Source organism: Cibotium barometz, chromosome 24, assembly GCF_041138505.1.
Source record: "Cibotium barometz isolate CiBa-2024 chromosome 24, ASM4113850v1, whole genome shotgun sequence".
NCBI lineage: Eukaryota > Viridiplantae > Streptophyta > Polypodiopsida > Cyatheales > Cibotiaceae > Cibotium > Cibotium barometz.
In genome coordinates, this window is record NC_141069.1 from 34676701 (window position 1) to 34704453 (window position 27753).

The 27753-nt window shown below is 39.0% G+C and overlaps 1 pseudogene; it reads left to right on the forward strand.

Moving 5' to 3' along the window:
* The first annotated feature begins 6060 nt into the window (after positions 1-6060).
* Positions 6061-27753, forward strand: part of LOC147625216 (uncharacterized) — a 37782-nt pseudogene continuing 16089 nt past the window's right edge.

Below are 27753 nucleotides of genomic sequence, written 5' to 3' on the forward strand. Positions count from 1 at the left end.
ATAGGATCCATTTAAGAATTTGGTTAGGTTTGGTCCCGGGTACCAGGGAAAAAAGTTCCCAGGCCTCCTAGCCGGATATTCATGCAAACTTAAAACTAGTCACACCACTTACACACCCCCAATATGAAATTGCCTTTTTCATAGATTCAGCTATTTTCAACACAATCATTTAATGAAACTATAGCATCACTGATCATAATCCTCCAAAATATCTGGTTGAATCCTAATTTCTAATTTTTCCATCATCGGTGTACCTATGGCATCATTGGCAACCAGAATGCTCACCACCTGTCCACTCAGGAGTCTTTTTTATAGTTCTTAGCTCATAGTACTTAGGGGCCTTTTTTATAGTTCTTAGCTCATAGTACCCGGTAATATATTCATTTATAAAAATCAAAATGGAATCTCCATTGAAGATCAGCAAGATCAACCAACAGATCCATATAAAAGAGCCATGGACTCATCCGTTGAGAACCAGCAAGGTCAATCAACTAGATCCATGCCCGAATTCAGAAAACAACTCTTCTCCTTGTTCCAATACCTTCCAAGACGTACGTGTGGGTATCTTTGGCGACTCAGAGCCCGAGCACCGTATGGTCAGCACCCTCTAGGATCCTTTGCAGGTCACCTAGCGCTTCACTCATAGGCCGCTTCTTTAGTCCCTCATCCACAGTACCGGAAGCTCACCATTTAAATCAAACCAAGGTTTGTCAAGACCTCATCCGACCTTGCCACGCAAGACATCCTCCATTGACTCTCCGTCAGTTGTTGCAACTTTATTAGATAGGTCTCCCCACGACCTCATTCACAAGACGGTCAAAATACTCTCCTAGCATTTTTGACATAAAACAGGCATTTAAAAACAGGTTATAAATACAATTTCTATAACAAACTCTTGTCTTTCCACATCGATCCTCATTTATTACATATGTATTCCCATTCTCATCACATCATTTTCCATCTCATCACATCTTTTCTCATTTATCTGCATTAGATATCATCCACTCGCATCTACCCATATCTACATCTCATCACATCATATTTATTAGATTTCATCCACTCGCATCTACCCATATCTTCATCTCATCACATCATATTCATTCACATCACATATCACATCTATCCCAATTTACATCACATCTCATTCAGTCACATCCCGATTTACATGACATCACATCTCATTTATTCACATCCCGATTCACATCACATCACATCTATTCATGTCCCATTTACGTCCATCACATCACATTCATTCATATCCATCACATTCAGTCATTCATATCCACCACATTCATTCTCATAACCATCCCATCACATGCATTCTATCCACATTATATCACATGCATTCTATCCACATCATATCTCATTCATACACATCTCATCTCATTCATCCATATCCATCGAATCGTTCGCATGTACGACTACTCACATCTATCCATAGATTCCTATCTAACCTATCACTTCACATCCACATATATTCATGTCACATCACATTCTTTCACATACACATACACATCCACATCCATTCTTTCACATACATCCACATCCATTCTTTCACATACACATCCGCATCCATTCTTCACATACACATCCGCATCCATTCTTCACATACACATCCATATGCATTCTTCACATAAACATTCACATCCATTCTTCACATACATATCCACATCTTTTCATCACCTCCATATCCATCCATTCATTCACATCTATCTGATTCACATCACATCTATTCACATCACATTACATCCATCCATTCATTCACATCACATCTCATCACATCTATTCACATCACATCTCATTTCTATGCAAGTTTTTAGTTTGATTTTCTTTTGAATACAAGGAGTATTTCTTGAATCAGTATCCCAAAACTTTTTGATCGAAATTCTGAATTTCATACCAGAATTCCTCGAATTCTATAACCTTTATCCACAGATTAATTAGAAGGGTCTCAAACTTAGTTTCAGATTTGGCAAGATTTTTGAGTGTATTTTTCTAAACTGGTCACACCTTCTTTCCTCGGAACTGACAAAAGAGTTTGGTCTTGATTATAGTCTGATTCAAGGTTCAAGGTGGATAAGACGTTTCCTGATCTATCTTTCTCGAAAAGGTTTGATAATTCAGGTACTATTTTACTGAATTTCTTTCTTTGAATATTCACTTAACATATTTCTAAATTAGTTACGAGTTCCAATGAGGAATAGATTAATCATTTATCTGAATATTTTGATCTCGATAGATTTCTTGAATTCTTTTTTTACAATCCGTGTGAATATAAAACGATACAAATTTCTCTCTTAGAGTATTTAATTATTGATTTACCAGATACTCATAGAATTTAAACATGGAATTTAAGAGAATTTTAATTTTGATATAAAAATTCTATATGCATCTATTTATGCATAAAAATCAACTTCAATGGGAATAACACTTTTATAAAAAAATCATTTTCTGCATTTATTTATGCATAAAGGCAAATTTAATAGGAATAACACTTTTAAAATAAAAATAATTCCGCTATGCATAAAAATCAAATTTAATGTGAATAACACTTTTGAAATAAAAATAATTCCTTTATTAATCTTTCTTTGCATAAAAATCAAATTTAAAGAGAATAAAACTTTTGAAATAAAAATAATTCCTTTATGCATCTTTCTATGCATAAAAATTAAATCTATTTAGAATAACACTTCTGAAATTAAAAAAAATTCCTATATGCATCTTTCTATGCATAAAAATCAATTTTAATGTGAGAATAACACTTTTGAAATAAAAATCATTCCTTTATGCATTTTTCTATGCATAAAAATCAAATTTAATGAGAATAACGCTTTTGAAATAAAAACAATTCCTTTATGCATCTTTCTATGCATAAAAATCAAATGTAATGAGAATAACACTTTTGAAATAAAAAATAATTCCTTTATTCATCTTTCTATGGATAAAAATCAAATTTAATGAGAATAACACTTTTGAAATAAAAAATAATTCCTTTATGCATCTTTCTATGCATAAAAATCAATTTTAATGAGAATAACACTTTTGAAATAAAAATAATTCCTTTATGCATCTTTCTATGCATAAAAATTAGTTTTAATGAGAATAACACTTTTGAAATAAAAAGAATTCATTTATGCATCTTTCTATGGATAAAAATCAATTTTAATAATTAATATTAGTGATATCCATGCATATTCATAGGTGAATATGTACATGGAGTAACTAGAATATTTCTTTTAGATGCAAAAAAATGGTGGAAATTACTCTTTTGGAATAGCATAAAAAAAAACTTTTTTTTCCACAAAATTTTAGAAAATTTTACCATAACCTCCTTTGTATGGCTGACCATTTCTCATTTTTATCATTCTTTAACTAGCCTAAATTAATCCAAATTAGATTCATAGAACCCTAATCTACATAATTTTCTAAATTCAAGAGAGTTAACAATAAGAAAATTTAAAATAATCCCTTAGTTAATCTTTCTAGGATTAAGAAAGGCTGTAATGTAAAGAAGAGAAGGGGATGGTCTTTTCCTCAAAGGCATAGCATTTGAATTTAATTCAATCAACAATAAAACATGAAAATCAAGAAAATCATAGATTTAAAATTAAACAAGTAAGAAAATCAACTTACATAGAGCTTGTAAACTCTCCTATGGCTTGAGGGATTGAGGGTTCTACTCTTGTTTGAAGCAAGAGTGGCCACCAATTCAGTTTGGAGAGGATTAGGTCAAAAACAATTGAATTATTAAAAAATTCAATGTAGATGGCTCAGGGCAGTAGGAGCAGAGTAACAGTGCATAAACACCATTAAGCTTTTACCAAGGGGGAGGCTTCTATTTATAGGAAAAAGTGAGCCTCTAACCAATCAAATTGATTCTAGAATTTTCCAGATCAGTTTGGTCAATTTTTAACCATTTTTGGGTCAGTTCAGCTTACTTTTGGGTCAGTTCAGCTTACTTTTGGGATCTAGTTTTGAAATAGGAGAGAGGAGAGATTAAAATATTTCATTTTATTGATTATAAATTAGGGGTAATGATGAGAAAAAGGCACTACTTCATGGGGGAGATCCCCACTCTGAGGTGTCAAAATTTAGTTTTTTTTAATTGTTTTCTTTGGTCCTTTGTCCACTCTTCATCTTATGTGAGCATTTAATCATTTTTCGGGGGGGGGGGGCGGGGGGGGAGGCGGGTTATCTTTTATTCTTAAATTTATCTCCTTCCTACATTTGGATTAATTTTATTGGTCCATAGGAACCTTAATTGGACCATAATCCAAAAATTTCTGAAATCCTGGACCCTTAGGCTAAGGTCCTTTATACCTCCCTAAATCAGTTTTGGCCAGGTTAAAGATGTCTGACAGTGATCATCAAGGGCCAAAAGTTGGTTCCGAGACATGGTTGAGAGAAAAATTTCATTATGTGTGTGATCGATGCAAGGGCCAGTATATATGACAACTACTACCAAAACATCGACTAGATCGAGGCGATGACATGGGGGTGTCAGCCACACTCTATATGGGTGGATGCTCTCGTGGAGGGGTATGGCACTACTACCACCACCACAACCACCACCACCCCTAGGATGCGTACTGCAACTGCGATTGGAGAAACGGCCCAAGGGTGGGGGGGGTTTGAGTAGGGGATGGTATGGGTGTAGGTGTGACCATGGTGATGGTTGATGATGGGCCGTGGGCCTGCACCCGGCTCGCCATGGGTAAAATAGGCTCTAGCCATGGCAGATTGCTCGGGGGTGGCTGGTGCAATGAAAGTAAAAAATTGATCAGGGCTCATGACGTGTGAAGTAGGTGGGACAGTTGGTTGGGGGGTAATGCTGGGGGTGATTTTCGGGCTATATGTATGGTCCTCTATTTGCATATGTGCATGGATATGCAAGTTATGATGAGGACTAATCAACACACTAATAGACTTCATTTTAAAAGCACAAAATCAAAATAATATGAAGAGATTAAGGAGAGAAAAAGGGGCTTACCTCTGAGAGACTAGGGATAGATAGTAGTGATATACAACCTACAGAAAAAATCCAAAAAATAAAAATTAGAACACAAAAAAAAACCTGCAAAATAAGAAAACATGAAAACTAAGAAAGATGGAAACATAGGACAGTGCTGCATAGATGCAGCACAGAGAGAGAGAGAGAGAGAGAGAGAGAGAGAGAGAGAGAGAGAGAGAGAGAGAGAGAGGAAAACCAAAAGCTCACCAGTGGTGGTTGAAGATATGCAACCTGCAAAAACACCCATTTAATCTGTAAAAAATTAAGAAGGAAGCAAGATGCTAGAGTAGGAGAGTATAGGGATTTAGGAGAGAGAGAGAGAGGACATGAAAATAAAGGAGGGGGGGGATCGGAGATTAACTCACCACACATAAGAAAAGGGAACCCAAAAATGAGAAAAATAGAGTTCGTGTTTCGGGTCTGTTATTTTTTCTGGTGTTGGAATATGCGTTGGAGATTTTGTCAAAAATGATGTCGGTAAAAGCGTCGGTTTAGACGGTTCTCAAAACGTCGATAAAAGCATCAAAATACATGTCTAGATCATTCATCGACGCTTTTATCGATGTCATTATTGACTATTTTTGAGATGTATTTTTGATGATATATATATTATATTGTTAAAAACATATACAAGCTTTGAAATTTTCCGCACTGACACACTTCCCATTAGAATTTAAACTTTGGCCGACTAGACTATGGTCTGATATATAAAGGGCCATTCCTCCTCTCCCAAAAAACACAAATTTACAATCATGGAGGTGTGAACACTACAAACACAGGGGGACACCCGAATGTAGAGGAGAAATGCTTGTGTCCTTGCAATCGGTGCAAGTACCAAATCTCTCGGACGACAATGAAGAATTTGCAACAACCATGTAAAGAAAAATGGTATATTTTCAGTTGAGCATCTAAATGCATTACTTGGTGTTGCGAATGTGTATCCTCAAAATGAGCAATAGATGGATTACTTGGACCTTCAACCCGAGAAGAGTACTAGATGTATAACAACACAAGCAAGTACTAATCAGCCTCATGGTGAAGAAAAAACTATGGTGGACTCTCTGACGTATTTGGAGCACGACATGGATGACATGATAGACGCCCTACATGACACAGGGGATATTGAGCGAGTAACGACACAGGAGATGGGCAGTGTCCATCAACATACATAGTAGACCTCAAGAGAAGAGCAAGGGTTATGTAGGCTAGCTCGTATGCCTCTGTATCATGGTGAATGTATATCTATTTTGCGTACATGCCCGACAATGATAAACTTGCAATCAATATTTGGATAGTTCAATACTAGCATATCAAAACTATTTGCGTAAGTACTTATCACCCTTTCCATTTTTAATCTCTTTCTTTTACCTTTTAAAAATCATCGTCATCAATATGACAGGTCATTGATGAGAGATCAAATATTTGCAGAAGGCAACGAGATGCCTGCGGACCATATGCGTGCAAAATCCATATTACAATCCATTGGTATGGACTACAATTCCTATCCATGCTTGTCCAAATGATTGTGTTCTTTATCGGCATGAGCATGCAGGCATTGCACAATGTCCACAGTGTCAAGAATCCAGATATAGGAAAGATTTCCAAGGAGAAAGGGTTCCTGCAAAAGTACTCTGGCATTTCCCTATCATTCCACGAATTCAAAACATGTTCAAGTGTAGATCCATGGCGTCTATGATGTCTTGGCATCGAACCACTAGATCCACGGATGATGTTATGCGTGTGCCCACCACCACTGATTTCCCTTCTTGCATGGAGACACATTAAAGAGAAGTGGTCAGACTTTAATGAGGAACCTTGTAATATTCGCCTTGGGCTAGCTATGGATGGTGTGAACCCATTTGGTCTTAAAAGTTCAACATGGAGCACATAGCTAGTTTGTCTTGTGAACTACAATCTTCCACCGTGGTTAGCAATAAAGAAAGGACATATTTTTCTCTCATTAATAGTCCCTAGGAAGTACAAGGTGGCCAACATGGATGTGTACTTAGTCCCGTTAATAGAGGAGCTACAAAGTTTGTGGGAAGGAATTGATGTTCATGACATGTCAAAGAAGTTTGGACAAAGGGAGTTTTCATTACGAGGAATACTAATGTGGACTATGCATGATTGGCCAGGCTACGGAGAATGCAGTGGTAAGCTATTTTGTTATTATATAATAGCTATTGATATATATGTGGATGGTTGTGTAATATTATGTGTTAATACAGGACTATCAATCTTTGGATACAATGCATACCCTTTAATGCATACCCTTTGTGTGGACCTAGACTAGATTCTCGTCATTCAAGAGACTTGAGAAAGATGGTATATGAGGGTCACAAGAAGTATCTACCAGGACGATGAGCTACGTGAGGGCTATTTGGGTTGACCTCCTCCTACACTAAAGGCAAGTGATTGGAAGAGAGCATGGGAGGACAACAAAGGGTCTCCACCCCTTGGAATGAAGCGGTTGTCCATATTTTGCTAACTACCATATTGGGAAGGTCTTCTAATTAACCATTTGCTTGATCCTATGCATATTTTTAAAAATATGGCTGTAGTGCTTTGAATGACGATGGTCACAGAGAGCAAGGGCCAAAGGGAGAATTTACAAATAAGTGATCATATGCGACACTTATGGCCCTGAACCAAAGGTGATGGTGGTAAGTTGCTATTACCTAAAGCTCCTTGGATATTGACAAAAGAAGATAAAGTTCAAGTTAAGAAGTGCATTCCGGAGTTTCATACTCCGACTGGATATATGCACTGCCTAAAGGGGGTGTTTACAAAGGATAACAAGCTCTCTAGCTTAAAATCACATGATTGCCATAAGTTTTTGCAATTTGTCTTGCCTATGGCCATAAAAGATTGCCTCACTAACAACATAAGGGATACAATATACAAGATTAGCATCGTGATCCGTTGGATTTCATTGAAGGAGATAAGAAAAGACACTTTGGAAGTAGCCCGATTAAATGCCATAGAAGCAATTACATTAGTGGAGAAGTTTCTCCCAACCAACATCTTAACCATACAAATGCATCTCCTAGTTCATGTTGTGGATGAGGTGGTTGTGGGGCAGGGGTCATCCATTCATGTTGGATGTTCTTTTTGGAGAGGTTCATGAAGATGCTAAAAGGGTTTGTTCATCAAAGAGATCACCTAGAGGAAAGTATGGCAATAGGATGGCCTGTGCAATAATCCCTTGTGTACATCACAGGGTAACGTAAACCCTGAAATGCCTAAACTATGGTCCACGGAAGATGATGATAGTGTAGTTGGAGAACAGCCACAAGGACAAGCGATTGAGAAAAGTATGGATGTGGCCTTACGAGATAAGATTAATAAATTTTGCATCTTAAACTCAAAGAGCATGCAAAAGTGGATCGAGTGGTATGGAGAGGCCAAGAATGAAAGGAATCGACCTCGTCAAGTTTTTCAAAGGAGTTGGGGACTATGGCTCACCAACCATACCCTTCATCACTTGCTATACTTTTAGACTTTCCATCAAGTAGATGGCTCCAACAAACCTTACAAGAAGCAAAACTTCATGATGAAGATATTACAGATGAGGAAGAGGAGCTTGCATATGGTTGTGATTACCGTGTAGGTGATTTCATTCATTCTAAGCCTCGATATGTTCACATGTTTTCCAAATATTTTTTACAACTTCTCTGTAATCTAGCAATGTGTTATTTTCTTTTAGTATCAAAAATTTATGGCACTGTGGTCACATGGATGCCATTTTTGATTGGAGAGGATCGATAGGAAGAGAACAACATTTGATTGTGGTGTTAAAGCAAATTTCATGCAAGAAAGCAGGACTAGTGTAAGTGATTCAAATACGGATGTGAACATGCTCAATTAATTTGGAACCATCCAAGATATCATCAAGGTTGGCTTTAAGAAGTATCATATGTTTATCTTTGATGTTAAGTGGTTCAAGGTAGTCACACTGCAACCATATGAAGAGACGAATCCGGATTAGTTCAAGTGGGTGGTTGCAAGATGAGGTTATCTAGTTTCATGTAGTGGGCGCCCTTGGCTTCAGCCGGAAAACAAACATTTTTTCAAGAAGAATAGCCAATCTCTCCTAGTTAGCCAAGGAGTTTCACTTCAAGGTCTTCTAATGAAACATCATATGCAAAGTTGGGCACCTAAAACTATAATATGATCGAATATCCAATAATTGCATATCCCCTTTTCTTTGGGAACCAAAATTGTATACAGGCTCTGTCAAAGGTTTAGACAGGTACACTGATGAATGTGAGTAAATTGCCTATAACTTTTACATTATTACTCATATGATGTTCCCACTTTGCATATCACAAATACAAATAACATAGAGCTTCACTTGATTTATCGAGTAATTTTTGATGTGTTGTACTATTTTCTATATTATTTAAAAGGCATTAGAATTGTTTAAAAACATACTATTTTGTCCTTATGGATCTAGTGATGGTTAGATTGGGGAAGATTAGTATAGTGTGGGTATAAGGTAAAATTATAAATCTAATGGTTGGATTTTTGTAGATTTACTTTGGAAAATTTGTTATGACTATTAGAGGCCCATTAAATCAATTGTAATTTAATTCTAGAAAATTAGATATTTAATATTTCAATCTAAAAACTCTAGGGATCAATACCCTTGATTCCATGAATTTATTAAAAAACAATTGGCTTAATTTGAGTATGGGAAGGTCCATTTTCAATCCTCCCAAGTGAAAATTTCCATATTGTGTCCACTCTCCCCTTTTTAAGTCTAAAACCAATCCTAGTAAGGTTTGGAAATCTAGGCTTGGTAAACTTCAAAGCTTAGATATCATTCCATGTGTGAGGCTTGGGTAGGCACAAATCTTATATATGCATGCCACTTTATGTCCACATGAGCTTCGAGAGGATCCACATAAGCAGCTTGCCACCTCCACCCTCCATATGTCAACATGGTCAACCTAGTTGACTCCCCACACCTCATCATCCTAGTCATCATTAATGCAGATCTTCTTGCCACCTTTGCATGCCACCTTGCACTTGGTGACATGGCATGCCACATCATGGAATTGCCACATCAACCATAATAGTGCCACATGTCAAGAGAATGTCACGTGTCATGCATGCATGTGACACATGGCACCTCCTTCCCACCTTCCCTTTTTTTTCATGCACGCATGTGACACGTGGCACCTCCTTCCCACCTCCCCTTTTTTTTCAAAAATATATTTTTGAAAAAGTTAATTTAGTAATTTAGAGAAATAGAATATAAAATTTTAAATAATAAAATATATATAACTTATTAAATAAAAGAATTTAAAATCACTAATTTTAAAGGATTATATTTTGGAATTAGATCAATAATATTATTATTAAAGTTTATATTATTCAATTAAAAAAAATAAATTTTTAAGTTTAATATTTCTTGAAAATATTTTATGTAGAATAAACCTTTGAATAAAAATTAAAAAAAAACATTATTAAAAAAAGCAGTTATATAATTATAAAATAAAAGATAAATTTAAAGATAAATTTATATATCTAGTAATGATAAATATTTAGACTTGTTAATAAATATTAATAATAATATTAATTTTTAAGTGGATAATAGTTTATCTTTCATTATCTTTATATTTATCTTAATTATCCAATCAATCTTAGATAGAAAATCCAATGAGATTTGAAGTGGATAACCTATTTTTCCTATATAATCACACATCTCTACTACTATCCCACACTTATCTCTAGTACTATCCCATCATTGAGCCTTTATAATTTTTTCTCTCTTAGCTTCCTTGAGAATGGGTTCTCAAAGTCGTAGGAGTCAGAAACGTGATAGGACTAGACTTCCCCCTATCCATAAAGTTCAAGAGGAGGAGAGGAAAAGGGTAGCTTGTGAGAGAGAGAGAGAGAGAGTGGAGAGCATGTCAACGAGCAACACTTTCCGTTTGGCGATGATCCCAGCCTTGCTCCTCCTCTTCCACTTCCTCTCCCTCCGCCCTCTTCCCCCCCACTACCCCTAAGTAGTTTAGATAATCCACATGAACCCGCCCTTCCTCCTGAGTCCCCTTCTCTTCTACAAGAACCCACCCCCCCTCCTTTGGGCGCCCATCGTGTGGATAGGAAAGAACTATCAAAGTCAGGGGCACATCATCGTGCCCATGCAATCTTCCATTCAAAGACCTCACGCCTTCATCACAGGCATGTGTGCTTGATGCTTTGATCAATCTGCCCAACATGGCCAACTGTAGGGCGCTTTTTGACATTGGATGAAAAAACAAATGATCGGTCATGTTCTATCTCTTTCAAATTAAAGTTATGAGTACATGAGTGGATTGAATGCTATTCTCTTTATATTAGAACCTGTATGGGAAAGATTGGATTTTTTTTTCCAATTTGCTACTTAAAAAAAAAATCACACACAGCACTGGTATATACGTTAGTGTAAGTATCGATAGAAAGTGTTAACAATGTGGCAACATTCTCTCATTTTACCACGTTAGTCATTTCAATAACATTACCTCTGCTCACCATGCATCGTGGGGCCTAGCTATCTTAGAGAGGCTCTGTGAGGTTTTTCATGAAATCCCAGAATTAGAAGAGATCAAAACCTCAAGTGAAGACTCTCTTCGATAATTACAAACATCACCACCTTCACTTTCGAATTTGAAACATCTTGTGGATCACTTAGTAATGCACCTACTTGTTGGATTGATTAAAGCTACATCTAGGGCTATATGATACAAGCATCTTTTTCCTTAAGTGAGCCATAACAACAATAAATTTCAATAACATGATTCGCATTATGAATCAAAGTAGCACAACTGCTCGAGAATGAGCATTATTCCAACAACATATCATAGAATTCACCAAAAGTGTGCTAAGGTACTTAGGAGAAAGTAAAGTAACACACTATATGGTAATTTGTACAATAAAAAAATAAACTGGTGTTGTAACCTAGACATTTTCTAATTAAATTCTATTCTCATGTGTACAGCACATAGTTTATGTGCATGGTGTGTATTTCATGAACAAGTATGGATTGCTCGACATGTGGAGTACCTAAGGGATGGAGAAATCACATTATAAAGAAAGAGGGGTTTATTTAAAAAATACAAGACATGGAGATGGAGCTTGTAGAGGAGGAACACGTAAAACTATCTACAAGAGATGTTCAATTGGTTTTATCGCATAACCTTTAGAAGGGTATTTGTTAGGGGCCTAACAATCAAATCTTGCGCAAGAGGCATGCAAGGCTACAAAAAGTCATGATTGGCTTGAATGGTTGCAGACCAATGCTCCCCATAGGCATGGTGCTTGGCGTGCACGAATGAGGAGACAAGGGAGGCATTGGGTTGTGCATGCACCAGCACAAATCTAGATGTAATAAGGCTAAGAAAATAAGTTTAGTTAGGTTTTTTTTTCCCTTAAAAAAAACTATGAATAGTTCCTTCACTCACTTCATTTTCATTTCACTTTTTTTGAGAGCTTGAGCTCAAGATCTACGTAGGCACCCACGTAAAGGACACTGGCACATCACCACGTTAGCACAGTAGGCATATTCGTACATGGATATGGCATGCACCAAGAACACCGCATGTGTTACCATGCCTTCATAAAACACAGTGTAAGGCACCCAACGACCACATACTGGCAACACCACGGAAGAGAGTGACCCCTGGGATTCTAGGACACGCCCAACGGGATCACCAGAGTCTAGCCCTCCTCCCACAGTGACACCAACGCACACACATGCATGCCCTTCTAGTGGGAGCAAGCGTGTGAAGGAGACCCCACGATGTAGCCACCCAAAAGATCAAGATAGAGACTCCGATGATGAGTAGTTTGACTGGGCTGGTGAAAACATTCCTACATTACGCACCACCACAGGTGGCAAGACCCTACTACCCGGACAGGGTCCCCTACCTACCCGGGAGGAACTTAATACTCGGACAGGGTCCCCTACCTACCCGGGAGGAACTTAATACATAGGTACCACAATAGAGTAGTAGGAGGAGGATTTAAACTATGAGAGAGATCAAGGGGAGGTTAGTGCAAGTGCGTGCAAGCGCAGAAAGCTCAAGCTCTTCAAGCCAAGGAAGTCCCAACCTTGCTAACGCACCAACACAACATGGAGAGCTCCAAGGAGAAGGATGCACCAAGGGCATAGGGCTCTACAAGAAATCAAGTTTTATTAGAGGAACACTGAGTTACTGATAAGAAGAGCCCCTTTTGCTTGCACAGTTAAGGAGATTTTCCAATGATATAGAACAAAGTTCCGTTGTGCAGCAGGGGATTGCTCTTGAAGCATTGCAAGAAGCCGCCGAGGCTTACCTTGTTGGGCTTTTTGAAGACACCAACCTCCTTGCAATACATGCAAAAAGGATTACCATTTCTGCCAAGGACATGCAACTAGCACGGTGTATTCAAGGCGCGTATTCAAGGCAAGCGCGATACGGTCTAGAGATCTTAGATGTTAACCTACTTCTTGAAGCAACTCTTTTGTTTCAAACCCCCCTTTGAACAAGCCTATCTGGCTTTCATTTGTAACCTTATGATAATTTAAATTTTAAGTTTCGCTTACAATGTCTCGGTGTCATCATGTTTGTTTACATGGAAAGTCTATCATGTGCCAGTTTGTCACCCAAGGCATCGAAAATGCTCCTGGAGGGCTGAGAAAGCTGTGCCAGAATAGCGCAAATTTGGCCTCTCCAAGCAGCGACGGCGCTGTAGGCTAAAAATTCACATTGTTCTAGAACTTCTCCCCTAGCCACTCAAGATCGTTTCTAATGTATTTAATGAAGTTGAGTACACTGATTATGAGAAACAATAGTTTACAAGATAAAAACCTTTAATCATCTATAAAAATACATTGTTTATCATCTAATGCATCAGAATGGCTCTTGGAGGGCTAGGAAAGCTGTGCCAAAATAGTGCAAATTTGGACTCTGCAGTGGTAGTGCAGGCTCAAAATTCACATTGTTCTGGCACTGCTCCCCCAGCCACTTAGGATCATTTCTGATGCATTTATAAAATAAAGTTGAGTACATTGATTATGAGAAACAATAGTTTACAAGATAAAAACATCTTTAATTATCTGTAAAAATACATTGTTTATCATCTAATGCATCAGAATGGCTCCTGGAGGGCTAGGGAAGCTGTGCCAAAACAGTGCGAATTTGGGCTCTCCAACGGCGGTGCATGCTCAAAATTCACACTGTTCTGGCACTGCTCCCCTAGCCACTCAGGATCATTTGAAGTTGAGTACACTGATTGTGAGAAACAGTAGTTTACAAGATAAAAACACCTTTGATCATGTGTAAAAATACATTGTTTGTCATCCAATGCATCAGAATTTCTCCTGGAGGGCTGGGGAAGTTGTGCCAGAACAGTGCGAATTTGGGCTCTACAGTAGAGATGTAGGCTCAAAAGTCACATTGTTCTGCACTGCTCCCCCAGGCCCCCAGGTTCAATTCTGATGCATTTACAAAGAAATTAATGATACAAACTAGAAAAAACAATGATATACTTGATGAAAATAAGTTTGCAAAAACTGTATTGTGTTCATAATAAGAAGTGATACATCATCTTCACAAAAGCTTTTTTATAATATTGAGCTTCCTCCTCTTTTTATCGGGCAGAGTGTGCTCGAGTGATTGGGCTATTTCTTGAGGATCCTCTGTGCCTATGCTTTTGGCTATACCTATATGAGCAAGAAGCTTACTCCTAAATCAGAACCAAAAACATCGAAGGAAAGGGATTTTTTAACCAAAACTATACATTTGGTGCTCTGCGCCATAGAGGCTACATAGAGTACCTTAGAGAGGGCTTTCAAAAAGAACAGAGTGAAGGCAATTTGAAGGGTGTAGTCCCTGTGGATGATGGTGATGCCATCCATAGGAAGCCGACCAAGATAGTGTGCCAATGCAGCATCATGTCCATGGACCTTGGCCTGGTCTCTGTTGCTGCCGCCACCTCTCCCAGCAAATGCGTCAATTTTCAACCACCCTCTGCAATCAAAGAAAAATTTAAAATATTTTCCTATACATAATTACAAATGTTTCTAAGTTGTAAAAGGTCGATTATTACCTCTTGCTCAATGTCTTCTTTTGCCAAAGTGCTGGTGGGGGCCGAGAGGTCAATTGAGGACTTAGCCTCATCCTTTTTAGGTGCTTTGGTCTCATCCATGACTCTAGCAGCATGGGTATTCTTTTCTGTCTCTAGCTTATCTTGTAAGGTTGTGAATTCCTCCTCTGGAACTAGGGCTTGCTCCGCGGTCTCAACCACACTATCCTTGACCAAAGCAACTGTCTCTGCGATAGATTCTCCAAGGGGTAATATGACACTATCTAGGTGAGGATAGAGGTTGGACGTATCAAGGCCCACTTCACATCGCATGCATATAATGCCCAAGCATTCATCCATTCTCAAGCCAGCTGCCTTTTCAAGGTCATGAAGAATTTGAAGGAAACCTTGCTCGTTGGCCTTGAATGTAAAAGTCTCCAAGGGTATACACATCTTGCACTATGGCAACCAGTCCTTCCTTCTTAGTATGCTTGAAGCCTTGTAGCCACCCCTTCCAATGATGTAGCATATTTCCTAGTTGACACACTCGATGTGGTCCCTTAGACCCAAGCCCCAACTGTGAATCTTGTTGGAGCCCAAACTCCATGCTCATCTCTTGTGTTATGCAGCACAAGCTATTCCACCTTCCCCCTAGGTCTTCTCACATTACTGGAAGAGGCTATGGTTGGTAAGAAAAGAGAAGAAAGGAAAAGAAAAGCTTGTTACAACAGGGGAGTGCAGAGGAGAGAAAGTTCACGGTTTTCAGTGCAGCAATGGAAAGCTTAAAAGAGGGTTAGAGTTTGAGAATAGGCTTCCTGAACCTAGAGTAGACTAAAGAGGGATAGAGTTTCTGCAGCAATGGAGAGGGAGGGAGCTTGAGAGGGAGAGGGATGGAGCTTGAGAGGGAGAGAGAGGGAGCTTGAGAAGGAGGGAGAGCTTGAGAGGGATGGAGTTTCTGTAGCAATGGAGAACTTAGAAGAGGAACAAAGAGGGAGAGGGAGCTTGAGAAGGAGGGAGGGCTTAAGAGGTATGGAGTTTCTGCAACAATGGAGAGGGAGGGAGCTTGAAAGGGAGAGAGAGGGAGCTTGAGAAGGAGGGAGAGCTTGAGAGGGATGGAGTTTCTGTAGCAATGGAGAGCTTAGAAGAGGAACAAAGAGGGAGAGGGAGCTTGAGAGGGAGGGAGCTTGAGAAGGAGGGAGCGCTTGAGAGGGAGGGAGCTTGAGAGGGAGGGAGCGCTTGAGAGGTTTGGAGTTTCTACAGAGCAATGGGGAGCCTAGAAGAGGAAGAAAGAGGTTCGAAATGAGCTTTCCAAACCTAGAGTATGTTGGGGGGAAGTTTGAGAGGGAAAACACACTTTTGGGAAAAAATTAAAAATTTTCAATTTTTAGGGTTTTTTAATCCACGAGATTCTAGGTGGGGGGACCTCTATGTTTGGGCCTAGGAGGTAGGGGGACAAAAGTAGTAATTAGGCCCCATTAACAAACCAAAGCCTAGGCCCCCTAGGGTCAAAGAAGTCAAAAATGTGCACCCAGCCCTCTTCCTATTGGTCCATTGCTAATCAAAAGTTAATCCAAGAGGCCCTCTTTGGGTCCAAAAAAATCATAATGTTTTAAAAGACTAGATAAGTCGCGCTAATCACTAAAGAGTAGAGCGGGTTACTCCAAACCAAATGATCTGCACCGTTAAAGAACATAGGAGAACGTGCCCTTCCCGCATTTCCTAGATAGCACTTTCGAAATTAAAAGTGGACTAAAACACCTTTAGGGTTAAAGGTGGCCATTAGTCCTACGTATTGATTCATGATACAAAACTCATTTTTAAATGTGGTAATGAGTTAGCAATTTTCTAATTTGTGAGATAAATTTTGAATTTTCCCATCAAACATAAGAACATGCTTCAAGCTCATTGATTGCGGATGTCAGTCTAACATTGCTTCCAAGTATGCTTTTAAATTCATGTTCATTTGAGCATTTCAAGAATTGCCATATTTTTATCTACTGAGAAGGGTATGGCTGTGGGTTCACAATGGAACAGTTGTACCCTTCACAACATGCGTTCCACCAATGATGCCCACTATAGAGTTACATTAACACAGCATTTTATCGGCATAGAACCAACAATCCAAAGGGCTCGAGCGAGAGTGAGAGTGAAAGAGAGAGAAGTACCTTAAGCTTCTGTGCCTTGATGTATTCTGAGACTTTCACGAGTATTTATTATTTCTAAAAACATTCATGTTACATGTGATATAACCCCAACAATATGGAGGGTTTCAATTACACACAAGTTGCATGGGTAAAACACTAAGTTGTAACATTTCGCTTCTCAATTTTGAAAATCTTTCTATCCAACATAATGTTCTTGGTTGCATATACCTTTATTGTAAGATGTTTTTTTATGAGGCCAATTAATGATGAGTATGCCAACGCTCCTAGAAAACTAGTGTATGTTCACCACTGTTAATCCAATTCTAGGATTAACAAGAGCTACCGCGATTATCTTACATCAAGGAGTCACGGTAGATACATCAAAGTGTCATATATTCATGATATGAAGCAATAGTGTCCAAAGCTACAACTTGGACAAGCTCCCGTAATGGTGTGACGCCACTTTAAGAGCGTGTGGTAGCAAGATAGGATGAAGTCCTAAGTGATGTGCTTCATAGATATATTATGAGAGTAGTCATTGTAATAGCCTTAGGCCTCTTATGAGCCTAAAGTGCCCAGTCGGCCATAGTTTAAGTGAGTGTGAACACTTATGGCCATGTATATAAGTGAATTTTTCTCATAGTACAACATACTCTCCCATTGTGCAATTGAGTCTTGCTCTTGCTAATCCTCTTACTAATTTTTCTCCCTAATGCATGCTAGTGAGTGTTGTGTGTGAGTTAAGTAAGGTGAGAGGAGGGATGAAGACCCGTAGTGCAACGCGGCGGTGTGACAATGCTCACGGTGGGAGACGCGGTGGAATTGCTTCTCAAGAAGTTGTGGAGCTTGGAGACTTAAAGGGTTAGGAGTTCGGCCATTGGAAAGATCCTCACGACAGTTGCGGTTCACCAGGTAATCTCTTTTTGGATGTGTTTCAAGGAGGGTTAGGATGAACCTTAACATTTTTGGCGCCGCTGTCGGGGAGCCATCCCTTGGCTTTTTCTATTGTTTTGTCTCTAATCTATGCATAACCCATTGCCTATTATCTTGATTAGTGGTTTACTATGAAAAAGATGTATATTTGATGGTGATTTGTGTGAGATTTGGTGTAGAATAGCTCTCTTTTTTGTTTTTGAAAAGAATGCTTTTTGCTTAATTTTTAGATTAATTTGTTATTATTTTTGTGATTTTTTATGTTCTTAGGGCTTGCACATAGTTTGTATTAGGCTTAGTTTGCATCCATTGCATCAAACAATGCAAGAGAATGCATTTCTTAGTGAATATTAGCTCTCTTTAGTTTAAACATAGATCTAAGATCATTAATTCTAGTGTAATTGTGTGTTTTTTGTTGAGATTGTTTGGATAAGAGTGTTAGCAAGTATTAGGAGTAGCTTAATCTTTAAAAATATTTTTTAAAACCATAAAAAACTTTTGAATTTGACTAATTTCTCTTAATGGACTGGTTTTTGTCATTAAGGGTGATTGTTTTGTTCAAGAGGTTAAAAATTTAGAAAATATATTAATTGGGGTCTAAATTGATTATATGAGTAGTCGAATTTATGATTTTTAAGTGTTTTGAGAGCATCTAGATGTATCAAAACACTTAATCACATCAATTTTTTGATCAATTGGAGAAGCTTAATTTTACCTTAAAGAGGAGACTATAATTAAGAGTCTAATTAATTTTTTAATCTAGATTAATTTACACAACGGTTGATACACAAAGATTAGTTTTTCCTTGCTCTATCCAATGGTATGCTCAATTGTGTGAATTAATTTGAGATTAGTGGTTAATTAAAGTCCTTGATTAGTGTAAAAGAGGAAAAGATTAGTAAAATAATTAATCTTAGATTTATCCTTAATCACTTTTTTATGTAACTCATTAAGGCTAATAGCATTCAATGAGAAGATTATTCCACTTACCTTTTTTTAGAAAATGCTTCACGCGTGAAAACTGTTTTGCGACATAAAACTAAATCATGCGAAAAAAAACGATGTGAACGGAAAAATGACATGAACGAAAAAACGACCTAAATGGAAAAACGACATGAACAGAAAAACGACGTGAACGAAAAAACCACATGAACGGAAAAACCACATGAACGGAAAAATCACATGAACAAAAAAATCACATGAACGGAAATCCCACATGAACGGAAATCCGACGTGAAAAAAAATCCAAATTTAATTTCCACGTGAAATCCGGCTCACGTGTGAAGGCGTGAAACAAAAGTTCATGTGTTTTAAAAATAAAAATAAAATTTAGTATCCACGTGAAGTCCTGTTCACGCGTGAAAAGTGTTTCAGAGCGTGCAAAACCAGCACGTGAAAAAAAACTCTCTGGAAAACACCCCTATTTGGAGGCCCGTATCTCCTAAATGGTATATCCGATGAAGGTGCTCTAGGGCTCATCGGAAAGCTGATATCAAGCTCTTCGTTTTTGGACCACGTGGTCCAAAGTCAAAATCGATCATTTTGGCCTCTTAATAGCAACCTCAAAATTAGACCCGAAAATCGAGGCAAAAAATAGCCCAAAAACCACAATCACAAAAAACAACGTGAAAACGATGATGATCGGGCTACTTTTTGAGGGTCTAGATGACAAATCATGGACGACTCAAGGAAACAAACTTGTAGTACTCCCAAAATACTACAACTTCCTCATACAGAGTTTTTCAAAATTCCTTTTATATCACCCTCAAACAAAACAGGAAAAAAATTCTCGAAATGTTTTTTCGTCGTGAGATAGTGATGGAGAATAGGTTTTAGGATCTCCTCTTCCATCCGGAAAGTTTCTAGCATATGCTTTTTCTAGAAAAATATCTCAGGTCATTCACGTGCGTATAGCGCCTAAGCTAATTAGGGCAAACAGACACCCATTTGATCCAACGAAGAGTACACCAAGCCTCTTGAGGTTGTAACGGGCTGTGGGAAAGTATAAAAAGAAAAAAACAAAAATAAAAAAACTATGATTGATCATTAAAGGAGTATTTAGGCACTCTGAAATGGCCACAATAGAGGGATTGCTAGGGATTACACAAGGACTGAACCCAATGGGCTGACATCTTCAAGCCATTGAGATCTATGCCACAAATTCACCTCCCAATGCCATTGGCCATGCCTATAAGCTGCCTATAACAAGCGTGCCATTGGGTTTTACACCCCCTATGACTTCGATCCCACCGGTGGGCAGCTTTGGTTCTTCGCCTAATATTCCCGAAAATCCTATAAGTACTAACCCTTTCCTGGATGCCCACACCTTGGACATAGTGACTAGTCTAGGAAGGGGGGTGGCCCAAGGACTGGCCCAAGGACTCACTGAGTCTCTTCCAATAAGAGCACTCACATACGGCCTCAATGATTCAAACAAAAATACGACTGTACAAATTTCCAAAAGTATGGCCAAATATCATGAAACAACCAACCATGTTCAATTCATTCAAATGTTTGAACAGAGATGTGAAGCCTTTGGAAATCCCAACTGCCCCACTAAGGTACATGCGTTGAACTTATGCTTAGAGGAAAAAGCTAGTCGATGGTTCATCGCACATTGATACCAGTGATCAAGACCAACTTCAAAACCTTGAAATCAGCTTTTATACATGGCTTTTCCAGACAAGGTGATCAATGGAGTACAGTAACCGAACTCTATTCAATTGCGTGTCAACCAAATGAATCCATTAGAGATTTTATCCTTCGGATAAAACTATTGGACTCACGTTGTGAGTCATGGGAAATAGTAAATGATGTTCAATTGAGGAGATGTTTCATGATGGGCTTGCAGAATAATAGCTTACACAACTTGATCATTGTAACCAATCCAGAAACATTCGATCAATGTTGTAAAAAAAAGCAATATGTTGAGATGACAACATGCTAGAAGATGATCATGCTACGAGATGTTCCTCATCTAAACCAAGTGAAGCAATGGCAAAAGAAAGATCGATCTTGGAATTGACATTCCTAGAATTTCATGCAGCCTTGTTTAAAACCTTACAGCCAACATCTGTAAGAGAGGATGTAAACCTTTAAAACCAAACATCCTTAATGCCTATAAAAGTGATGAGCGAAATGCTTTGTGTTGAATGCAATCACTACGACCATCCCAATCCTCATTGTGCATACAAAGTACATGTTTTTCTATACTGCATATATTGTAAAACCTTTGACTGTGATACTAAAAAGTGTCCCCCTTCATCCACAATGAACTCAAAACCTCCATCTTCCGTGCACTAAACAGAAACTGTCCAAAGGGTAGAAACTGCTCACAAAGCAGTTAATCGGACACTTCAGTGTTTCTACCGTCGTGGACCTCACAAGGGTAGCAGACTACACAGTTTGGAATACTTCAATGCCCATAGTCACTGGCACCTTGCGAACCAATGTGTGAACGATGTGAAATTGATCACATTTTCCAAGATTTCCCAAGACGAGTTTCTTCAATGCAGCTTGTCTCACAAAATACAGCTCTTAACATCTTAAGTGTACAAAATGGGCAATTGTCCATGGTGCCCTTGAATGTGCTTACATGCTTACAAGCCAAGGCACGACAAACAATCAAAAAGAATGTAAAAGACAATACCTCAACATGGGTAGAAGAATATGTTTTAAAACAAAACCCAAAAGAGAAAACAAAACCTTCTAGACCCAAGAAAAACAAGGGACAAAAAATTATCGAAAAACCAAGGTCGAGTTAAAAGACGGGGAAAAGGAGTCTGTGGAGGACATAAACCCAAATAGGGTCATAAACACAAAAGAGCCAAAAGCTATACGTGATGCAAAAGCATCCACATCAAAAGACACAACACAAACCACAACATCCATATGTGCGACACAGGATATAAAAACCCAAAAGAAAATTTAATCTCGTCACATGGGTAAAGATAATGAAAAACTCATAAACCAAAGAAAGTCACAAGTTCTAGTACATCACTAATTGAGGATGAAACAAGTTCTTACTCTTCGCTCGGTGCACTACATAGACCAATCAAGAAACTAGAACCCACCCAACCACCCCAAATGGATAATAATGATCACATGACATATGCAAAATGCAAAAAATGAGCTCAAGAGTGCATGCTTAGCATGGTTGAATGTCTTACAGGGTCACTAGTTGTGATTGAGCCTCATAATGCCAAAGCTACACACCAACAACCAAGATACAAAGCCTAGAGGAGTACCCCTTTCCCCTTCAAGAGGAAGACATACTCTCTATAGAAGAGTCATTTGAGATAGATTGTATGAACTATAGGCTTCAGAAAGCACGTGAGGAATTCAATAATTCCCTTACAAGATTAAAACAATCTCTCAAAACCTCATTCGGAGGAATGCTCTTCTCTCATGATAAAGCCACCATCATATTAACACTTGCACCTTTAATGACAACTTGAGTTATATAAGAACATAATGAACTACATAAAACAGGACTGTCACGATTTGCAAGTTTCCAAACAGCCCTCATTAGGAATTATCAGAGGGACAAGTGTGCCATTGTACGCATTAGCTATTTTGAAAAAGTTGAGACCCAAACATAGGATGAAAGTGAATGGGAATATGAAACAGACACAGGATCTGAAGCTGAAACAATAACCTAAACACCCATGGTTCCTTTGGAAGACTCTATCATAGTATGGTTGGATTTCCCTACAGGCAATGATATTCAGTGCAAGCACGCATTGATTAGCCCTCGAGCAAGTCATAGCATCATGACAATAGACACTTGGGTTTCATTGGGAAAACCTAACCTCATCCCGACAAGCAATAGTCTTGCAAAAGGAACCAATGAACAAAACATTGAAGTTTCAGGTTACTTTACATACACTACTTGAACAATCGATGCGATATCGAATTTACATTTCATGTTACCCTAGATTCCCTTGAGTATGATGTCATCATTGGCAGACCTTGGATAAATGAATCGTTGTATTCACTAGATGAATCCATGCAAACGGTCACCTTGAACACTCCTGCATGAAATTTGTATAATTGCTATTACGGGAGGAAGAAACCTTGCACGATCTGGAACTTCCAACATATCTTACTGAAAAGATACCTAGGATTTTGGTTGGATTGAAAATTGCAAATGAAATCACCACAGCTCAAGCACAGCCTTATCCAACACAAGAACACAATCTCATGACCCTAGAGCTATGGGATTTGTTAGGTCAACCAACACTCGCGACACATCCTGAAAGGATTACCTTTATACAAGACTTGAACATGCTATGTCTAGGGTACTTTGAACATACAATATATATTGAATCTAACCCCCTCACTTGCAAGTTTTTTGTGGTTGAGTATGTGTTGGAAGCATATGTAATCTTGGGCACCACTATGCTTTGCTAGAGATAGAGTCATGATGGTCAATGATAAAAAGTTGACAATACCATACTCCCACGAAGAGGATCCAACTTTAATGGATATCTATGATTCTGAACGACGAAAAAGGATACAGGTCTCTTCCACAACCCCTCTACACAATGACCTACCATCTGCATCAACAACCAACTCTGATAAAGCCTCTACTCCTTCAACCCCATCCTCACCTACGAAGTTCGATGCCAAAACCTCGCAATCAATAGCTATTCCTGAAGAAGTTCCCAGAGCCCAACCATCTAACTCTAACAGGGAACTCAAAGGAAAGGCCCCAGCTCCTATGTATCTTCATCAACAAACCTCACCAAAGGAGACAACCACATGCTCAAAGGCCTCATCATCGACAGCAGCAACCACTCCGCAAGAGACTCTAAACTCACCATCAACAATGCCCATGAGTCTCAAACCTACAGCCTCAGCGCCAAAACCAAAGTCAAGGAGGGCCCCAAACCTTCCACATCACCCCAAAAGAAAACTCCACCACGACAACCACAATCAAGGTATCTTAATAGTATCAAAATGTGGGTGGAAAAGTAACTACTTGTAGCTCAAGGCTACTGTGAAGGTGCTAATCAAATTTGGGTGCCTCAACAGTCAAATTCTCTTCCTCAACGTAGCACTCAAAAGCCAAGGAAGAAGAAACGTAATCCACAACAGCGTCCACAAAAGCCTATGCGAGTTCCTCAAAGAACTCCACCAATGTAACAAGTGTGGGTACCAAAAACACTGCTGCAAGCACAAGGGTACTACCAAAGAAATACCAAAGCTTGGGTCCCCACACGCATCACAAAGTCCCCTAAGCTTGCACAAAGAAAGCCTCAACACCAAGCACATTGGCACAACCAAATTACAGTGTTTGTCAAAGATGGGTGCCTGTTCATGTCCTTCAACAACAAGGATACTATGATGGTAATTCCATCATATGGTTGCCAAAATCGAACAACGTGAAGAAAACCTCACCACCGACTTCAACCCCAACAATTTCACCTATAGTTCAATAAGAATGGAGGCCCAAGAAACAACAAGCAAATCCCTCAACCACTCTCGTGCATCTAGCACCAACACAAGAGCTTGTGTGTTCAAGCAAACAATCAGTAGTCTTCCCTACTGCCTTGACATCATTTCAGCAACAAACTCAAGAAGCAATACACGGAGACTTAGGAGCACGTCAAGAATAGAATAACAATGCTCTTCTCACCCCTCTGGAGGTAAAAAATGAGCGCATAAGAAGCTGTTGCTTGCAAATCCTGACCTAGATGACCCATAAAGTACCAAAAAAAAACTGCAAATTCACGAAACTCTCGAAATTCAACAAGGTGGAATCGTCCCTGTTTTTCGGGCAAGGGAAATTTTTTCCGGTTTTGTTTTTGGAACGACCACCAGATTAGTCTCATGTCCGGACATTCGAGGGCGAGGCCCCAAGTGGGAAACCCTGCCCCATGCAAGAGGAAGCTACTTCTGTTGCTAATAACTGGAAATTCGGTGCACAGGGGGCAGAGGGGTCTCACAGCTGGTATCAGAGCGTTGTTGTAAACTTACGAAACAGCAGCAAAAATTGCCTAAAATTTTAAAGTAAATCTAGGAAATAATGTTCTCACTTGTTAAGATTATGTTTGAAATAAACTTCATAAATTGAAAACTCATAAATTGAACTAGATTTTTAGATGGATACCCCAAACCTATCTAGCTTTCCTGGACTCTCCCAGAGTCAGGATATGATTGCCTTTGCCTTTGAAAATCTCATCAACTCCGCTACAAACCGAGAAAGCAGAGTGAGACTCACTCGTCACTTTGAGGATCTATACTTTCCTGATCCAGTAGAGCGACATCAGCATATGTGGTTCTCTGAAGGGCGAAGTATTAACGTCAATACCAATCAACGACAAAGACTCGGACAGAATATCTCGCTAGCCATGATCTTGATAAGGCTAGGATTTGTTCATTATTAACAATTCTATAATCACTCACCCCGAAATTTTAGAATTTCTTGCCGTATTTTTAGAGTTCTTAGCTGCTTTATTCCTAGGAGAAGAATTATAGGAACATTATCAGTGATGAATTGTGTATATCATAGCATGTCTCCATCACAGTATCGCCTTTTTATGCGTACGCAATTGAGGCGGTGACTTTTGGAGTCGAGACGCTCTATGTATATATCAAAAACTTTTGATAATAATAAATGATATTTTGTAAAAGATTCCAAATTGTTTTCGTGGTTGTGAATATTGGTTAGTAAAATTATCAGAGTGAATCTTGTTTTCAAGAATTATGATGGAATATTTATTTGTTTAAGAAATAAATCTAAAAATTAAATAGTCATAAATCTGATGACAAAGTTAAGTTGACAAAAATTATCGTTTTGTCCTCATAATCATGAGACGCACGGCCCGTGGTAGATAGCCGGATCCTCTTACCGCAATGATGAAGAGTTAGATCCGGATGTTCGTAAAGCCATGCACCAATCCCAACCTGGTCCCTTCAAGGTTGAAGGGGGACAGTTTAGGAGAAATAGTGGAAAAAAGGATCGAGGCAATGGAAGAGTATTTTGATGTAACCAGTTATAACGAGAGGAACAAGAAGGCTCTCGCTAGATTGAAAATTGTGGAAACGGCCAGGGTCGTATGGAGGAACCATTGCGAGACAAACCGTCTCGACCGAAATACCCAGACCTGGTCAGATCATCTTAAAGCTTACCTCAGGAAGAGGTTTTGTCCTCCGGGCTTCCTGGAAACGAAAATGAATGAGTTCTTGGAACTGAAGCAGGATAGCCGGACAATTAAAGAATACCATCAGGCATTTGCCCTTCTCCTCAAATATTCTCCACTTTTGGATGAAGAGCAGTTGATGGCCAGATTCATTCGAGGGATGAACGAGCCATTGGACACTTTAGTGAAAAATGCCAAACCAGTCTCAATGACAGAAGCTGTCAGAATGGCAAAGGACTTTGCCAAAGCATTTGTTGTTAAGGTCTTGCCGAAAGCCTGCACCCTCAAACTTTAAAAGGTTCCAAACCCCGAGAAGTGCTTCAAACTTTCCACCCCCAAAGAGGTAGCAAAGCCCTAATCAGAATCAAGATGCTGGGAGATTCAGATATGAAGGAAGATCCTTCCCTCAGAACACTTTCTCAGGAGCCCCACCTCTTTCAAGGACTTTACCAAAGCATTTGTTGTTAAGGTCCTGCCGAAAGCCTGCACCCTCAAACTTTAAAAGGTTCCAAACCCCGAGAAGTGCTTCAAACTTTCCACCCCCAAAGAGGTAGCAAAGCCCTAATCAGAATCAAGATGCTGGGAGATTCAGATATGAAGGAAGATCCTTCCCTCAGAACACTTTCTCAGGAGCCCCACCTCTTTCAAGGATTCAGAGGGATGAGCTTAGAAGTGAGAACAAGTGTTTTGGGTGTTAGGGTTTCGGTCACCAGCTTAAAGACTGCCCGACTCCTTCCATGTCAAGAGGACAGGGAAGTCGACCCAGAGTGTAGAGAACATCCAATTTGTATCAGTCAAATCAGGGTCCACAAATCAAGATCCGTCTCGCCAAAATCAAGACAATCCCAGGAGGACTCCAGCTCAACCATCTGTCTCTGTTCAGAGTAGTCTCTAAACTCCCTCCCAGTACTGGGGTAACCAAAGAGAAAGAGTTCCTAATCTATAGGAGCCAGAGCAGTTACGATAGCAGAAGTAGTGGAACAGGAAAGAGATCAGATTTATGCCGCAATTGAAAACCAAGGGCCAAATCGTCAATTCTTTGTCATCCATGCTCCAGCTGAGTATAAGGATAAGCCATTTAAGCGTTTGATTCATTTATTTCCCCAGGATGCTTGTGTAAGCTAGTCCTAGAACAGAAATCAGGAAAACCTATGCAAGTTGAATTGGCCTACTGGGAAGATTATTTTCACTCACCCATGAGACAGATTGTATTCAACTTCAGGGCATAGACTACTGAAAGTAGCTCCAGGTCGTGGTGGATAGCATAATTTCTCTCATGCATTCTGAGTTTTCGAGATTCATAGGCCACTGCATGACCTTCCTGCATGAGTGCACTTTCCAGGGCAAAACCATTGGCATCAGTTATTACCTCAAAGGGTAGGGAGAAATTTGGCAACTTCAGAACGGGATTGGTTACCAAGGCGGTCTTCGGCTTATCAAAAGCGCTCTGACACGTGGTAGA